At 36.7% G+C, this 17,789-nt stretch overlaps 1 protein-coding gene across 2 annotated transcripts in view; it reads left to right on the top strand.

Moving 5' to 3' along the window:
• Positions 1-17,789, top strand: part of LOC141646756 (ribonuclease H2 subunit A) — a 62,818-nt gene that overhangs the window by 30,772 nt on the left and 14,257 nt on the right. The window lies entirely within an intron of this gene.

Here is a 17,789-nt window from a genome sequence, read left to right as displayed (position 1 = left end):
AAATGAGTTTAATTCTATTTTAGTAGATTTGGAGAACCTAGATGTCACTATCGAAGATGAGGATAAAGCCGTTTTGCTTATTGTCTCACTACCACCCTCATATAAACACTTCAAAGAAATCATGTTGTATGGAAACAACGATACATTAGTTTTTGAAGATGTCAAGTCCCACTTATTGTCAAAAGAAAAATTTGATACCGAAATTCATTCTGAAAATTCGGGTGAAGGCTTGGTTATTAGAGGGAGAACTTTTGAAAAGGGTAGTCCCAGTAACAATAAGTCCAGGTCAAAGTCTAGAGCTAAAAACTCTAAGTTTTGTCGTTATTGCAAGAAAAAAGGTCACGAAGTCTCTGAATGCTTTAAATTGAAAAATAAGCAAGAAAGAGATGATAAGGGTAAAGGTAAACAACCCGATCACCATGCTGAAGCTAGTGTCGTTGAGTCCGAGTCTGATGGGGAGTTATTAGTAGCTGCTGATATTGACCGAAGGTCCATAAATGAGTGGATACTTGATTCTGGTTGTACATTTCACATCTCACCTAATAAAGACTGGTTTTCCACCTACAAACCTGTAGATGGTGGTCTTGTTTTGATGGGCAACGATGCTCAATGCAAAGTTGTTGGTGAAGGTACAGTTACAATTAAAACACATGATGGTGTTACTAGAATCTTGACGGGTGTCAGACACGTCCCCGATTTAAAACGGAATCTCATTTCATTGGGCACTCTTGAATCACTTGGGTGTAAGTATTCAGCTGAAGGTGGAGTTTTGAAAGTGTCCAAAGGTTCTCTTGTATTGTTAAAGGCAAATCGATCGGGTAGCTTGTATGTGCTGCAGGGTTCAACCATTTCAGGTTCCGCAGCAGTTGTCTCATCCACTGATAGCACAAAATTGTGGCATATGAGATTGGGCCACATGAGTGAGAAGGGATTGCGTGTCCTCAACAAAAAAGGACTCATCGGAAGCTATTGTACCGGTAAGGTTGATTTCTGCGAACATTGTGTTTTTGGTAAGCAGAAAAGGGTAAGCTTCTCAAAGGGCATTCATAGAACCAAAGGTACATTGGATTACATCCATTCTGACCTTTGGGGTCCCTCTAGAGTTCCTTCAAAAGGAGGATGTTTTTATATGTTGACCATTATTGATGATTTCTCAAGAAAGCTTTGGGTTTATTTCCTTAAAAGCAAGACCGAAGTGTTTTCCACTTTCAAGGAGTGGAAAGTCTTGATTGAGAACCAGACTGGTAAGAAGATCAAAAGATTGAGAACAAACAATGGTCTTGAATTCTGTTCAAATGATTTCAATCGATTCTGCAAAAAGGAAGGTATTGGCAGACATCACACCATTCCAGGTACTCCTCAGCAAAATGGAGTCGCAGAACGTATGAACAGAACTATCTTGGAGAGAGTTCGCTGCATGCTCTCTCATTCTGGCATGGGAAAAGAGTTTTGGGTCAAGCGGCTAGCATCGCATTCTATTTGATCAACCGCTCCCCAAACGGATCGTTAGACGGCGATATTCCGGAAGAAGTTTGGTCGGGTAAACTCGTTGATTATTCTAATCTCAGAATATTTGGTTGTCCTGCATATTCTCATGTAAACGAGGGAAAATTGGAACCTCGTGCTAAAAAATGCATTTTCTTAGGTTATGGCTTAGGGGTTAAAGGGTACCGTTTATATGACCCTGAGTCTCGAAAAACCTTTCATAGTAGAAATGTAACCTTTCATGAGAATGCTTTGTTATCTTCTGGAAGAGATATTGTTGCTTCCCCTACTGGTACAGATGATACAGAGAGTACCGTAGAGAAGGTGGAGTTTGAGGTCGCAGCCAAGAATACTCCGAAGGAAGATGTCCCAACTTCCTACCCTCCACCAAATTCCAATGATGAAACCGTTACCACCGACCACAGAAGTCCACAACAACAGCAACGTCAACCTCTAAAACGAGGTTTACCACAACCGTGGTCTATGGCTCGAGATCTTCCTGAACAGAGACCAAGAAAATCGACTCAAAGATACGTTGGCCAAAGTGCTAATATTGCTTATGCTTTGGCCGCTGCACAAGAAATTGATGATTGTGATGAGCCTAAAAGTTATTTTGAGGCTACCTCCAATGGAGATTCAGCACAATGGGTTGCAGCTATGCAAGAAGAGATTGAGAGTCTTCATAAGAATGAAACTTGGGATCTGGTGAAGTTACCAGATGGTAAAAGAGCTATCAGTTGCAAGTGGATCTTTAAGAGAAAAGAAGGCATTCCAGGTGTTGAGAATGCAAGGTACAAAGCAAGGTTTGTTGTCAGAGGTTTTGATCAACAGGAAGGCATTGATTTCAATGAGGTATTTTCTCCTGTTGTCCGGCACACCTCAATTCGTATATTACTTGCTCTAGTTACTTTGCACGATTTAGAGTTGGAGCAGTTAGATGTCAAAACTGCTTTTCTTCATGGTAATCTTGAAGAGGAAATCTATATCCATCAACCCGAGAGTTTTGTTGTCCCTGGTAAAGAGGACTATGTATGCTGTTTGAAAAAGTCTCTTTATGGTCTAAAGCAGTCTCCAAGACAGTGGTACAAAAGGTTTGATTCCTTCATGGTTGGACATGGCTACTCGAGGAGTAGTTATGATAATTGTGTTTATTTTCAGAAGACGTCTGATGGGTCTTTCATGTACTTGTTACTTTATGTCGATGATATGTTGATCGCGGCACGAGACAAGTCTCTAGTCAACATGTTAAAGGCTCAGTTGAACAGTGAGTTTGATATGAAGGACTTAGGTCCTGCCAAGAAAATTCTTGGAATGGAGATTAGTAGGGATCGTCAGGCAGGGAAACTTGTTCTGTCACAAAAGAAATACGTCCTGAAGATGATGGACAGGTTTAATATGCGAGATTGTAAACCTGTTATTACTCCACTTGCCGCTCACTTTAAATTGTCATCTGAACAGTGTCCACAAACAGAAGAAGGTAAAAGGTGCATGTCACATGTTCCTTATTCAAATGCCGTTGGAAGTTTAATGTATGCCATGGTGTGCACACGACCGATTTGGCGTATCTTTGTTAGTGTTGTTAGATTCATGCACAATCCAGGCAAAGAACATTGGGAAGCCGTTAAATGGATTCTTCGTTATCCGAAGGGTTCGTCGATGTTGGTTTGGTATTTGATCGACAGAGAGCGATCCGGAGGCATAGTCGGTTATGTTGATGCAGACTATGGTGGTGATTTAGATCGGAGAAGATCACTTTCCGCTTATATCTTTACACTTTGTGGCTCGCTATCGTTGGTATTCTTCATTACAAGCCATTGCGGCATTGTCAACTACTCAAGCGAGAATATATTTCTTTGCCATGAAGGGGTGAAAGAAGCTATATGGCTTCAGGGCTTGGTAAGTGAACTTGGTCTACGACAAGACATTCTTGTTGTATTTTGTGATAGTCAAAGTGCCGTCCACTTGACCAAGAATAGCAAACATCACTCGAAGACCAAGCACATTGATATAAGACGCCACTTTATCCGAGATATTATTGTTGCAGGAAATCTTACTGTCGAGAAGGTTCATACAACCAAAAATCCTGCAAATATGTTAACCAAGCCACTTACAACAGCTAAGTTCGATCATTGTCTTAACTTAGCTGGTGTCATCCATACCTGAACAAGGTGTTCATGGTGAAGAGAGCTTATTTTGAGAAAAATGAGTCAAGGTGGAGATTTGTTGGACGGTGCCTCCATTTTCTCTATGCTACTATGCATGGGTGTTGATCCTACCTCATTCTACATGTGCAAATTGAAATTGTACACTATGCGGCAACTTTGGTATCATTTGTCAAAGTTGCAGGATCTATGGAGGGCTACTCATTTAATGAGTTTACACTAACATTTAGTATTATAAATACCCCGGATGTCCAAGCAGAACACCGCACCACAACATATCTACTTCTCCCTCATACATTCCTCTTTCTTATACACTCTTTCTATATTTTGGGTATAAGTGTTTAACCCATAGAGAGTATAATACTTGGGCTATTATCTGTAGGCCTTTGAGGAAATATTCTTGTACTCCCATTTTATTATAGTGGAATTACTTGGCTCTCTCGCCGGTGGTTTTTTACCTCTATTTAAAGAGGGTTTTTCCACCTAAAAATCCCGGTGTTATTTTTATCGTCTTTCTTTAATTTCTCTTTTATCTTTAGCTGAATCTATTCGCTTCCGCACACTCTATACCCCTACACCGTCTTTAGTGTTCTTGAGCGACATGAATAAAGGATACGAACAATTGGATCTCCATTGGGGACGAGGAATGTTAGAGCGCAATATCTTGCAAGTGGTGCGGAGATTCATGTAGTCAAATAAATGCAAATATGTTGTTACCAATCTCAACATGTCCGAGGGCAGTTGACAAATTAACGACGGTGTTCGTCTGTCTTTCTTCATCTCATCTAACTCTTCAAAATGCTTAATATTTTTAATATCCTCCGATTTTCCCGTGATAAGCGTTCCCGACGATAACCTAACAATTTTCATTGAAAAGCGAAAATGGTTTAGATTAGTATATATAATATATGTATGTATGACATGCTTAAGACGTAATCTTCATCTACTACCAGAGGCGGTTTAACAATTTTTCCAAAGTTAACATGATTGAAATTTGAAACGAAATTGTTTGAGAGGGACGAACCTGGTAGGTTCGCGGGGCATGAACCAAATAGGCTTATCGAAAGTTTGAAGGGTATCAGGATAAGACTTGAAGAGAATATAACTATCATCTTGTAGGCGGTATTGGTGCATATTTCGACTACAGCGGCTAGTGATATAAATACAGTTCCCTTCAATGCCTGAGCAAGAAGCGTCGGCCCAACACCAAGTACAACAATTATGGCCTAACAAAAACGCACGATCTCCTAACGATTTCACCTGAATCCACTTCATTTGGGACGAATCCATTGTCAATACACGGATCTTAATCTCATAATTAAGTGTAACTTGTCGCCTCATTACGAGTACAACATACAGTACACCACAAACTTCAACTAGAAATTCAGGCCTACTACACAAGTAAGCGGGATGCTTGATATTCCAACATGGAGGTTGAATCTCCAATGGTTCGAAAAGGACCATATTCGAGCCACTAACCTTTATACGGGCAAAGATGTAAGACCAATCGCTCATGAAAGCAATCACATATATGTCCTCATTGAGAATAGCATCTGTGATAACTAGCTGCACACTGCGACCTTCATGCGCGAGATTTTGTTTGACCCACCTACAGTCATCCCTCATTGTAGGCCTACATGAAAACAGAAGGCTTTTAAATAACAAAACAACACACGGAGCATTGTCGTCCGGAGTTGACGTGATCATACAAGTGGGTTGTCCCACAGGTGGGTCTAGATCTACTAACTCGGGGAGATTTAAGCATTGCCGGGTGACCGGATTCCAAATAGAGTACAACCTTGACCGGGTAACTCGTTCTCGTAGGATTAACCAACCGTTGCTGGAAGCTATAATGGACTTACCATGTAATTCAACAATCGTCTTAGAGTAAGATTTATTATTCATCAAACAGAATGTTTGATTATCGTATCCCGGCTTGTTATAATCATCGTGAGTAAGAATTAACCATGGTGCTTCATCTAGGGATGGTAGCGTATATTTATCGTCTTTCGTCATCCTGTGTCTATGCTCCGTCATCTAGGGATGGCAGCTTATATATTGTGAGTTTGCGTTAAGTTTTATTGTTCAGAAACTTTTTTGATTTTTAGCTAATCGTCTATGATAGAATCCAACTTAAATTAGGAGATCGGTTAATCTTTCCATAATTTATGAGACGGTTTCCTAATATGAAATCGTGAATAAGAAAAATCAATAAAGTAAAAGTAAATTATTGACCGGGAAAAAATTAAGAAATTATTACATGTGATTTTAGGAGACGGTTTCCTAATATGTGCCATAATAAATACGAGTACGAGAATATGATAGTACAACTACTTTTTATCACAAAATTTACGGAACTTTCCAATAGCTTTGTGAAAATTTGTTAACAAACTTTCCAATAAGATATTTAATCAAATTTGTCCCCGTAAAATATCTCTATTGCTTTAGGACAAACTTCAATAAAATGACTGACAATGTGAGATTAAAGATTATCAGATTTGCTCGGGTACCATGCGAACTGCGAATCGTTAAAAGCGAAATCTATTCTATCACATACTGAAAATACAAATGACATACATTATATAAGTGCAAATCACGAATCAGTAAGGATGTATTCATAACTAGTCCGATAACCACGTTTGGGATAGATCAAAAGTACGGTTCTACGGTATATCATTGTATCAAAATAAAAATAGATTATAATTCATCGAGACAGTATAAATATAAATCAACTTACGACATCACTGGAGGAAACCCTTTTCAAGGGCAAAGTGTCAACCACCAGGGACCGAAATGTCCACCACAGGTCCACCATCACTCCGGCATTCTTAAAGTGATAAAAACGATTCGGTTTCTGATTAACTACTTGGTACAAACCCGACTCCCAAATCGAACCAGTAAGGTATATTAACCACCATCTTATTAACCCAATTATTTTCTTTACTCACTGATTTAATTTAATTTCCCGATTATATCTGCAGAAATCACTGTAAGAAGCCATAGTAATCTGTCCAAGTACATGTTTATGACCAACATCGGAAGAGACTTTCGATGAACTATGCATTTGGCGCTTACAGCTTATTTATTTATAAAATCAAAATTGTGCATCCTCCGTCTCTATCATTTGTTCATCTATGATTAAAAACTCGTCATAAAGAATAAAACGATAAGTAAAAGAATGAGACGAGAGAAGTAGATCTTAAAGCCACCCAATGCGAGTTGTTATTGAGTTGGAGCCAACATCAATAATACGAACTATAAAAGAAATTATAACCAACAACAAAATGATTGTGATCTCATGCCATAGAAATCCTTGATAGGATGTTGGTTGCTTGATGTGTGATACATACCAGTAGTAAGTGAATAGAAGACCATTTCATTACCAATGCGTTTTGGTAGATAAATTCTATTCCGCATGCTGTTATCCTTCGTTGATACTGAAAATGATGATGCCGGACTTAGAAATAGCATATAATCCCCAAAATCGTCTATGCAACCCAATCATTGCCTAAACTATTGAACTTGAACACTTGAACCCTCTCCCCATTTCCTTTAATGAAAACCGATATAAGTTGATCATCAAGCTCAGCTAACTGGCATGAATATAGGAATATGTCTTCTAGTATCAGACCCTTATGAACCTTCCAAATCCATTCTCCATCCACCATTTTAAGAACTCCGAGATTACCTTTCATGTCTAGAAAATAAAATGATCCAGCATGGTACTTGGGACTAGAAATGGTGCTACTCGTAAATTCAATGCTCGTTTCGGAGTCACACTCAATATCATGGCACTCCCATTGGTCACTCCCAGCTCGATGATGAATGATACGTACCGAATAATTATTCGCCAATATTCCAACGGTTAGACAATCTGGAGAACTAGGACATGTTGAAAATGCTAAACTTTTAAGGCAAGCAGCCCAGGCATGAGAAGGGTATTTGTAGCTCTTCCCTTTAAAAGGGTTAAAGCATTGTAAGGAGAATCCCTCGATTCGCATAAGCAACCAACCATCCTTGACAAACTCGATCGTCGATAGAAAATCTGGTGAATGAGGTGCCATGATGGCGTGACATATATTTTGACATGGATCCAATACTTCACAAATGCCGACTTTGGTGTTCTTAAGGGACATAAATAAAGGATACGAACAATTGGATCTCCACTGGGGACGAGGAATGATAGAGTGCAATATCTTGCAAGTGGTGTGGAGATTCATGTAGTCAAATAAATGTAAATACTTCGTTACTGATATCAACATGTCTGTGGGCAGTTCACAAATTAACGACGGTGTTGGTTTGTCTATCTCCATCTCATCTAACTCTTCAAAATGCTTAATATTTTTAATATCCTCCGATTCTCTTCTGATAAGCGTTCCAGACGATAACCTAACAATTTTCATTGAAAAACGAAAATGGTGTAGATTAGTATATAATATATATGTATGCAGTATGTATGAAAAACAGGGTATTTTGTACCAGTTAATGTATTATATAACTGGTTGTATATACAACTTATTCAATGTTCTCAATGTTCTTGAGCTTTGTTACAAAGTTGTCGAACTCTGTTAACAAATTTATCGAGTTATGTTACAAAGTTTTTGAGCTTAACAGAATAATTATTAAGCTCAATAACTACGTAAAATAGCTCAATAACTTGTAAAATAACTCAACAACTTTGTGTGAGAGCTGAATAACTTTGACGCGGTTGTACAATGTTATTATACAACTAGTTGTAAGATAGTATTTGTGATTCTGTACTCCAAAGTGTTTTTAGAAAGCAATTGTTTGAGAGGGACTAACCTGATACGTTTGCGGGGCATGAACCAAATAGGTTTATCGAAAATTTGAAGGGTATTAGGATAAGGATTCAAGAGAATATAACTATCGTCTTGTAGGCGGTATTGATGCATATTTCGACTCCAGCGGCTACTAATAATATAAATACAGTTCCCTTCAATGCCTGAGCAAGAGGCGTCGGCCCAACACCACGTGCAACAATTATCGCCTAATAGAAACGCACGATCTCCTAACGATTCCACCTGAATCCACTTCATTTGGGACAAATCCATTCTCCATACACGGATCCTAATCTCATAATTAACCATCGTTGTTCGCTTCATTACGTTTACAACATACAATACACCACAAACTTCAACCAGAAATTCATGTCTACACAATAAAGCGGGATGCTTGATACTCCAACATGGAGGTTGAATCTCCAATGGTTCGAAAAGGACCATATTCGAGCCACTATCACTATCACTAACCTTTATACGGGCAAAGATAATGAAAGACCCGCCGCTCATGGCAGTATACACATATGTCTTCATTGAGAGTAGCAGCTGCGAGAATTAGTAGGACACTGCGACCTTCATGCGCGAGAGTTTGTTTGACCCACCTACAATCCTCCCTCATTGTTGGCCTACATGAAAACATTAGGCTTTTAAATAACAAAACGACACACGGAGCATTGTCGTCAGGGGGTGACGTGATCATGCAAATCGGTTCTTCCTTAGGCGGGTCTAATAACTCTGGGAGATTTAAGCACTGTTGGGTGACCGGATTCCAAATAGAGTACGACCTTGACCGGGAAACTCGTTCTTGTAGGATTAACCAACCTTGGTCGGAAGCTAGAATGGACTTACCATGTAATTCAACAATCGTCTTAGAGTAAGATTTATTATTCATCAAACAGAATGTTTGATTATCGTATCCCGGCTTGTAATTATTGTGAGTAAGAATCAACCATGGTGCTTCGTCTAGGGATGGTAGCGTATATTTACCGTCTGTCGTCATCCTGTGTCTATGCTCCTTCGTCTAGGGATGGCAGCTTATATATTGTGACTTCTTTTGTGACTAATGGAGTTTGCGTAAGTTTTGGTGTTCTGAAACTTTTTTGATTTTTAGCTAATCAATCTTTGGTAGAATCCAACTTAAATTAGAAGACCGGTTAATCTTTCCATAATTTAGGAGACCGTTTCCTAACCTGAATAAGAAAATTCGATAAAGTAAAAGTAAATTATTGACTGGGAAAAAATTAAAAGATTATTACATGTGATTTTAGAAGACCGGTTAATCTTTCCATAATCTTTCCATAAGTTTTGGTGTTCAGAAACCTTTTTTTTCTAAAACTTATATTAGCTGTTGGAAAGTGTACATATAAAGCCGCTAGGGACTTTAACGGTTTTATATAAAAACTGGAAAAAAATAATAAGTGATGTCGTGGATCCATTGTACCAAAATAGTTTAAAGTGGACCCTAAATTCCTAATTAGTTTACTAAATAACCTTAATTATCCAAAAAAATTCTTTACATAGATATAAAGAAAAATGTGCAACGAATGCGCAACAAAAGTCTCCTGAGATAATATGTTTCCCTGATACCCTTCCACCACCTTATTTACCTACCACCACAATTACGACTCCCACCACACCCATCACCAACAAGACCTCATTGCCGCCACCACCACCACATCCACCCCACATAAACCACCATTGCCACAGCCACCATAACGCCACCACCACCATCACAACCACCACAGCCACCCCACTACCACCACCACCACCATGACGCCACCGTCACCACCATCACAACCACCCCACCTAAACCACCATGTAAAACCACCGCCACAACCACCCCACGTAAACCACCACCGCAACAACACCTCCATAACCACCATGACGCCACCACCGCCACCCTACTGTCACCACCACGCCACCACCGCCATCACCACCACCCATACACCAAAACAAACCACAACACACCACACTTCATTTTCTTGATGTAACCAAACAACTAGTTAAGTTTTAGGTAATCCCTTACCTTTCCTCTTCTTACCCTTTCTGATTTCCTTTCCCTTTCCCTTTCTCTAACCAAATGCCCTCCAGACACCAAGGAACTTCAATGTAATTAAAGAAAATTATACAAATTAATTATACTATATAGTTTTAAATCATTAGCGCCGTGTGATGGACCCGATTAAGGGATCTCAATGAAAATATTATATAGTTTGGGTTAAAATTAAATTATATAGAAGCTTGGTAATTTTCCTAAACATTTGTAAGAGACTAAAACATGGTCAATTTCCTTAAAATAAAATAATTAATTAAGATGGTCAATTTAAAGGAGACTAAAAGAAAGAAGGTGCTTGGTAATTTTCCTAAATATTTATAGAAGACTAGAAGATGATCAATTTCCTTAAAATAAAATAATTAATCAGTATAAATATGCACATTTATGGTATTAATTATTATCGTCATAAAATTATATATTAAATTTAAAATCTATGCAATTTTATTAAACTTTATAGTTTATTAGATGTATAGAGATGCTAATTATTTAACATACAAAAATATAATCTAAGTAGGTTATAAATAATTCATGTTAGATTCCATAATATATAATATTGCATAATTCTTTCGATTTGATTTTATGCATACATGTAATATATTTATATAAATATATAATCCTCTTAAAATTATATGCCTAAGTAGTAAAAGTAATTTCGTTAGTAAAGAAAAGAATTGTAATAACATTGGACATCAATACTACTCCCTCCGTCCCGGTCAATTGTTGTCCTTTGATTTTGGCACAAAGACCAAGGAAAGAGGAGATGGCCAATAACTAAATGACAAGTGCAATAAATTGAATGAGAATGATCAAATTACTTATCAAGTTCATTCTTAAAATAGAAAGGACAACAAATGACCGAGACACCCCAAAATGGAAAAGGACAACAAATGACCGGGACAGAGGGAGTATATATTAAATCTAGAAACCAATAGACTTCAATGTAATTAAAGAAATCTATGCAAATTAATTATACTATATAGTTTTAAATCAATAGCACCATGTGACGGACCCGATTAAGGGATCTCAATGCAAATATTATACTATTCTTTTGGTTTAAAGTCTAATAATATAAAGATGCTTTGATACATATTTAAGGAAATCACATTGAAGTCATTATATAAAATTAATTTACAACTCTTAGTAATTTTCCTAGATATTTAGAGAAGAAGAGAAGATAGTTAATTATCATAAAATAAATTAGTACATCATAGAACCATAGAGAACTACAATACATTTAATTAAAATTGAAATCCCTCCTTAAGTAAACTTTCCTTAAAAGTTCAGCTATAGAATTAGAAAATATGAAATCTAAGAACACTATATAAGAAATAGTAGCAGCAACGAGATTAATACATTTGATTTAATTTTTCTAATTTTTCTTAAAATTAACATGTCCTACTTATGGAATTAATTAATATCATCATAGAAGTATACATTAAATTAAATGTAGTAAAAGTAATAGTAGCAGCAACGAGATTAATAAAATTAACAGTATTAATGTGGAGTAGTTACAGTTATAATAATGATAGTGAGAGTAGTGAAAGTAACTACGAATGTAGTGAAAGTAACAGTGGTAACAATGAGAAAAAGTATGAACAATTAAATAACCAATCGACTCAAGGAAATATTTTATTTATTTAAATATAGGCCGGATAAAATTAACGGGAATAATGAATTTAACAGAAAAAAAAATAGAGGAATTAGTAAAAGAAACAATAGTAACCACGGGAGTAGTGAACGTAATGATATTAAGAAAGAATGTCGTGAAAGTAATAATATTAATAGCGGGGTAGTGAACGTGTCTCCTAATTTGAAAATAAATTTTACATTTCATCATAAGTACAAGATATGCAGTAGAAAAATATATTACAAATAGTAAACCTGTGAGTTAGACAACTCCAACATAGTTTATTTCATTGAAAATAAAATTTAACGAAAAGAGGTAGCCCGGGCGAAGCCGGGCACCAACCCTAATATAGTTATATTATAGTAATCACTCATTTGAATAGTAAAAGTAACAATATTATCAGCGAGATTAGTAAAAGTGGTAGAAACAACAACGAGAGTAGTGAAATAATCAATATTAATGCGACAATAATGAAAGTAACAATAATTACGGCGGGAGTAGTGAAATTATCAATATTAATGCGGCAGTAGTGACAGTAATAATAATTACGGCGGGAGTAGTAAGAGTAACTATGATTACGGGGCAAGTTAAATGTTGTTACTATTGTTTCATTAATAAGAGTAAAATATTAATAGTGAGAGTAGTGAATCTGTCTCAAAATTTATTTCATCGTAACTTTAGGATATGTCATAGAAAAATATATTAATGATAAATTTATGGGTTATACAATTTTAAGTAATTTTATTTAATGAAAAAAATAAATAATGGTAATTAGAGGTAGCCCGAGCAAAGTCGGGCACCAATAGTCCAATACTAGTATAGATAAATAGATAGATTTTAAAACAGATCGCTCGAAACGTGAGATATTAACTAATTTAGACCCTAATACCCTTCATAAGGTCTATGACTCTCATGTTAAACACAAATTGTTCTATATGACCATTTTTAGAAAAAGACTAGCCTAATGGCACAAAGCCCAAGTAAGTAAGTTAATAAATGTGTACAAAAATTGTTTATCTTGGTAACATAATACTTTATCTTGATAACTTGCATATTTAAATATGTCGGTATTCATTATAAGATATCGGGTAATCAAAATAAAACTGAAATATGAATGTAATTATATGTTAACTTTGGGCTTTTCTCCTTTTGGGTCAGTCATATTCTATAAGATGGTCCTATAGGAGAGTTGCTGCATGTTAAATATGTAAATGGGCCTGGGTCTGGACCTTAGTAAATCACAAATTCTTATTTCAGACCGTCATATCCGTCTGAAATGGTCAGACGGATACCATTTCCTCTCACAAAAAACTCATTTAGGGTGTGAGTGAGAAAGCATGTGGGGGTGTCCCACCATCCATGTACTTCCCACTTGTGAGATGTCTTATTGCGATCTGAAATAAGGCGGTCTGAAGCAAGACGGACTGTTAATAAATGATACAATTTGTCTTCTACTGTTCAACAACCAACTCAAAATTAGGAAACCTAGAAATATATTCACCGCCACATTCATCTCTTCAGCTTCTGTAATCTTGCAAATCGTTCATCATGGCGTCTCCAAATACCAATCCTACCAACATTGATAAACTCAATAAACTTCGTTCAGACCTCTTGTGACACCCCGCGATAACGCGTAAAATATAACTAATAAAATGCGGAATTTTTGAAACTTTTAAAAATTTAAAGCGCGGGTTCACCAAAATCTAAAACATAAATAAAGAGTGCGGAAATAAAGATTTTAAATTATACAAACGTGATAGTCGAGGTGAGGGAAAATATATCCCTCGAATGACAATACAATAAAAGGTAGGTCTAAACAATCCTAATAAACCAACTATTAGGCCGAAGTGCTCGCTAGCTCACACATGTCTTCACCCCATGAATGCATCACTAATACCTGTCATTCATGTAAACATGAACGCCACAGTCAGTGGGGAGTAACTCAAAGTTCTCCCAGCCACAAAATGTCGAAACGAACATAACAAAGAACTAAAACAGGTAAGTCATGTAAGACTCTTACAAAAATATGGATATCAGTGATTAAATGAGATGGAACAAGATAGATCAACATTAACATGATAACGGTTAGACTATTCATGTGAGACAATTAAATAATATGAAAGACAAGAAAACAGACACGGCCACTTAGCCACGAACACGTATTTCAAGGAGATATGACCAAAGTAACCATCCAAATAATGCAAGACATTTATCACTTTTAGACTATAATTTCCCCGGGTAGGACTACGATAATGATACGGTCCTAGTTTAAATCTGCAGATTCTCGGGTGTACATCCCGATTCGACGTGTGCCAGCACAGCACGCACCCAAGACTCGACTACTCATGGAGACTGAGTACCTCAATCGCCAAAACAGCACGAAAGTGGCGAAAAGACTAAAATAAGACTCACTTGCCAGAACAGCACAAGTGGCCAAAAGCCGTACTTGCCAGAACAACACAAGTAGGCCAAAACCGTATTTGCCAGAAAAGCACAAGTAGGTCAAACCCGTGCTTGCCAGAACAGCACAAGCAGGGCAAAAATGTATGTCAAGCATATACGATGGTAATATGGCATTTCTACAAAAATACGACTCTTACAAGTAATTATTTATAATAATCTTTTCCTGCTTGTAACATATAAATAAACATTTCATTCCATAATTATACATGCCGGTTAAATAGAATAAACAAGTACAACAAACAAGTACATGAGACGTGATTATTAATGTCACACTCATACTTATGGCTTGCATTTCACCATTAGTACGGATGGGAACATCAGTCCCGACGATCATATCGCAACTAGAGGGCCTATGGCTCACCCTTAGTGTCCGATAGGACCACGACTCACACCACCGAACAATACAAGACATTATCAAGGATATGACCCTTCACAAATAATTATTTAACAATAAATATCTCATACTTGTCTTATGCAGATAAATATTTCATTTTATAATTTATCATGCCGGTTAAATAAAATATAATGAATGATAATGAATAATTTACGTTATATGAAATTACGGAATAAAATGTGACCAACTTAAGTGTCTCATTTATGAGCCCAATATACAAACTATAAGGAGCCCAATACTTAAATCACATTAAGCCCAACAACAAGGCATGCTAAACCCAGCATATTACTCATGTAGAATCCAAACATTTAATCATGTGAAGTCCAACTATCTACTCACATAAAGCCCAACAATTGACCAACAATTGAAATCAATTGAGCCCAACAAACAAAACAAATGAATCCAACAAAATAAACATGTAAAAGAATGATATTTAATGAATCGCGTATAAAAAAAACACGAGACGGAAGTTCAAATATATTAAGTATCCAAACTTGCGCCAAAACACTGAACCCACGCCTCAATAGAGGCAATGGACAACCCCGTTTCAGAACCAAAGCATTTCAGACAATTCCAAGGACTCGACTGCCCAACAAAGCATCAAAACCTCATAAACCGTGCCAAAGAAGAGCATGATCGGGACAATTTTAACGCGAGTCTCTTTAGCATAAGCAAGACCGAATTTATCCCACACAAGTAAAGACAAGGTGAATTAGGCATGAATGGAGCAGGTTCAAGACAGTCCCCAAGGACCACCAAAATTGTTCCACAATAGAGTCCAAACTGGTCCTGAAGTGCATACAAAAACCCGCCCCAAAACAGTCCAATACACGGTACAAAAACAGGGCACAAACTGTTCATAACCCGAGTTTTCCAAGCGATAAAAATTGAGTATACAGGTGACGACATTAAGGTGAGGAAAACAAGCAAGAAAACCAATACGAGGGACCGATTCGTCCGTCCCGAAATAGAGAGCGAAACCAAGCCAGTTTGGTTACAAAACAGAAATTCAACAACCAAATTTCGTTCCATTAATGACCTCAGATGCCACTGATTTACTTGAAAAGATGATACTCTTTGATCCCAACAAACGTATAACAGGTACAAAATACGTTCACTGGTCTTTTACATGCCAGTTACTTTCTGTATATAATAAGGCTTCAGATTTTCGGGTTATATGTATACTACTTCTGAACATAAACCTGGGTTGAGACGGAAACGAAACATGTTTAAAGTACCATTAACCAAAACACATCTCAACCGAGAATACAAGGAAAAGGACAGAAACGGGAATGGCAGCAGCATACAGAACACGGAATGAGCAGTGAACACAACAACTAGCCCCCCCCCCCCCTACCCGATTCCAGTTTGAGACGGGTCCAAGACAACCAAATCAGCCGTGAAAAATGACCATTATCAACACAAAAACGACCCCATTTATGAGGAACACACAAAGACTTAAACTTTACGATAAATAAAAGTGAAAACAGAGTAGAAAGGGGCGAAATATCGACTCATTGTCGAGTAACCTATCACCGTTACCTTTAACTCCTTTAATGGACACGATTCCGACTCAAAATTGCTCCGGGTAGTCAAATCTTGCATCTACACACGCCAAAAGAGGGAACTTAACGAAACCCGAACCTTAAGAAGAAACGGCAGTCGCGCAAATGGAGGAAAGTTGGAACCTTTTTTGCTTGGAGAGTTGAAGGACGGAGAGGGGAAGCTAACGGCGCAACAATGGGCTGAAACGGTGGAGAAACGAGAAAGGAATCTGGGTTTGAAGCTTGCGAAAATGGTGTTGCTTGCTCTGGTTGTTGTTGCTGCTCGTTTTGTTGTTTCCAAAAGAAGAAGGGGAAGAAAGAGGGGGTAGGGTTGCGGGTAGTAATGATACGGAGTATATATAATAATAATAATGATAATGATAATGATAATGATAATGATAATGATAATTATAATTATAATTATAATATTATGTATAAAGGTAGAGTGTAAAATGTTAGGTGGGTGTAATGTGTTGTCGGATTCTGGTTGGTCCGGATTAAAGTAGGTACAAAATGAAATGTGACGGTCTAATGTTAGACGGAAATTAAGACGAAGATTATTATTATTGCGGTTACTATTATTATCCGACCAAAAATACGTATATATATTATTATATAAATCATGCCTTAAAGATGTAATTTAATCCTACGTATTTTTATATAAACGAGCTTTTAAATAATACGTATATAAAAAAAATCGTGTTGGACATAAAATTAATTAAATAGAATAATTCAAAATTATAGAATAAAGTAACCAAACAGTTTAATAAATTTTAAATGTCAAAATGGAAAATTCGCGGGTGTTACACCTCTCTTCACTCACTCAGATTAGGTTAGTTTCTCCTACTTTTATTATTATTTAATTAGTTTAATTACCCGTGAAATTCACGAGACGTGTTGGTGGTGTTATGCAAACCCGAATTTGCGATCGCAGTGGGCCTCAAGTAAAAAGGTTCGTAAGTAAAAAACAATTTTTTAATCAATACGTATACTGTCATAATATATCATCAAAGTATATATTTTTTGTTTTATATATGACCATAATTTACTAAACTTTGCCACGATTTATTGGTATTTTGTCACGAATATTGCTACGTTTGTTAGTGTTTTGCAACGATTATTGGTATTATTGTTTCATATTAGAATGATGTGATTTTTTTCCTTTATCTTATTCTAACGATAAATGTATAAATTTAAAATTTAGTATGTATCTTAATTTTTTATTGTTGCTTAATTTATTTTAAAATTAAATAGGTCAA

Source organism: Silene latifolia, chromosome 3 (genome assembly GCF_048544455.1).
Source record: "Silene latifolia isolate original U9 population chromosome 3, ASM4854445v1, whole genome shotgun sequence".
NCBI classification, from domain to species: domain Eukaryota; kingdom Viridiplantae; phylum Streptophyta; class Magnoliopsida; order Caryophyllales; family Caryophyllaceae; genus Silene; species Silene latifolia.
The sequence above is the reverse complement of the archived record's forward strand: the minus strand, read 5'-3'. Positions and strand labels throughout refer to the sequence as shown.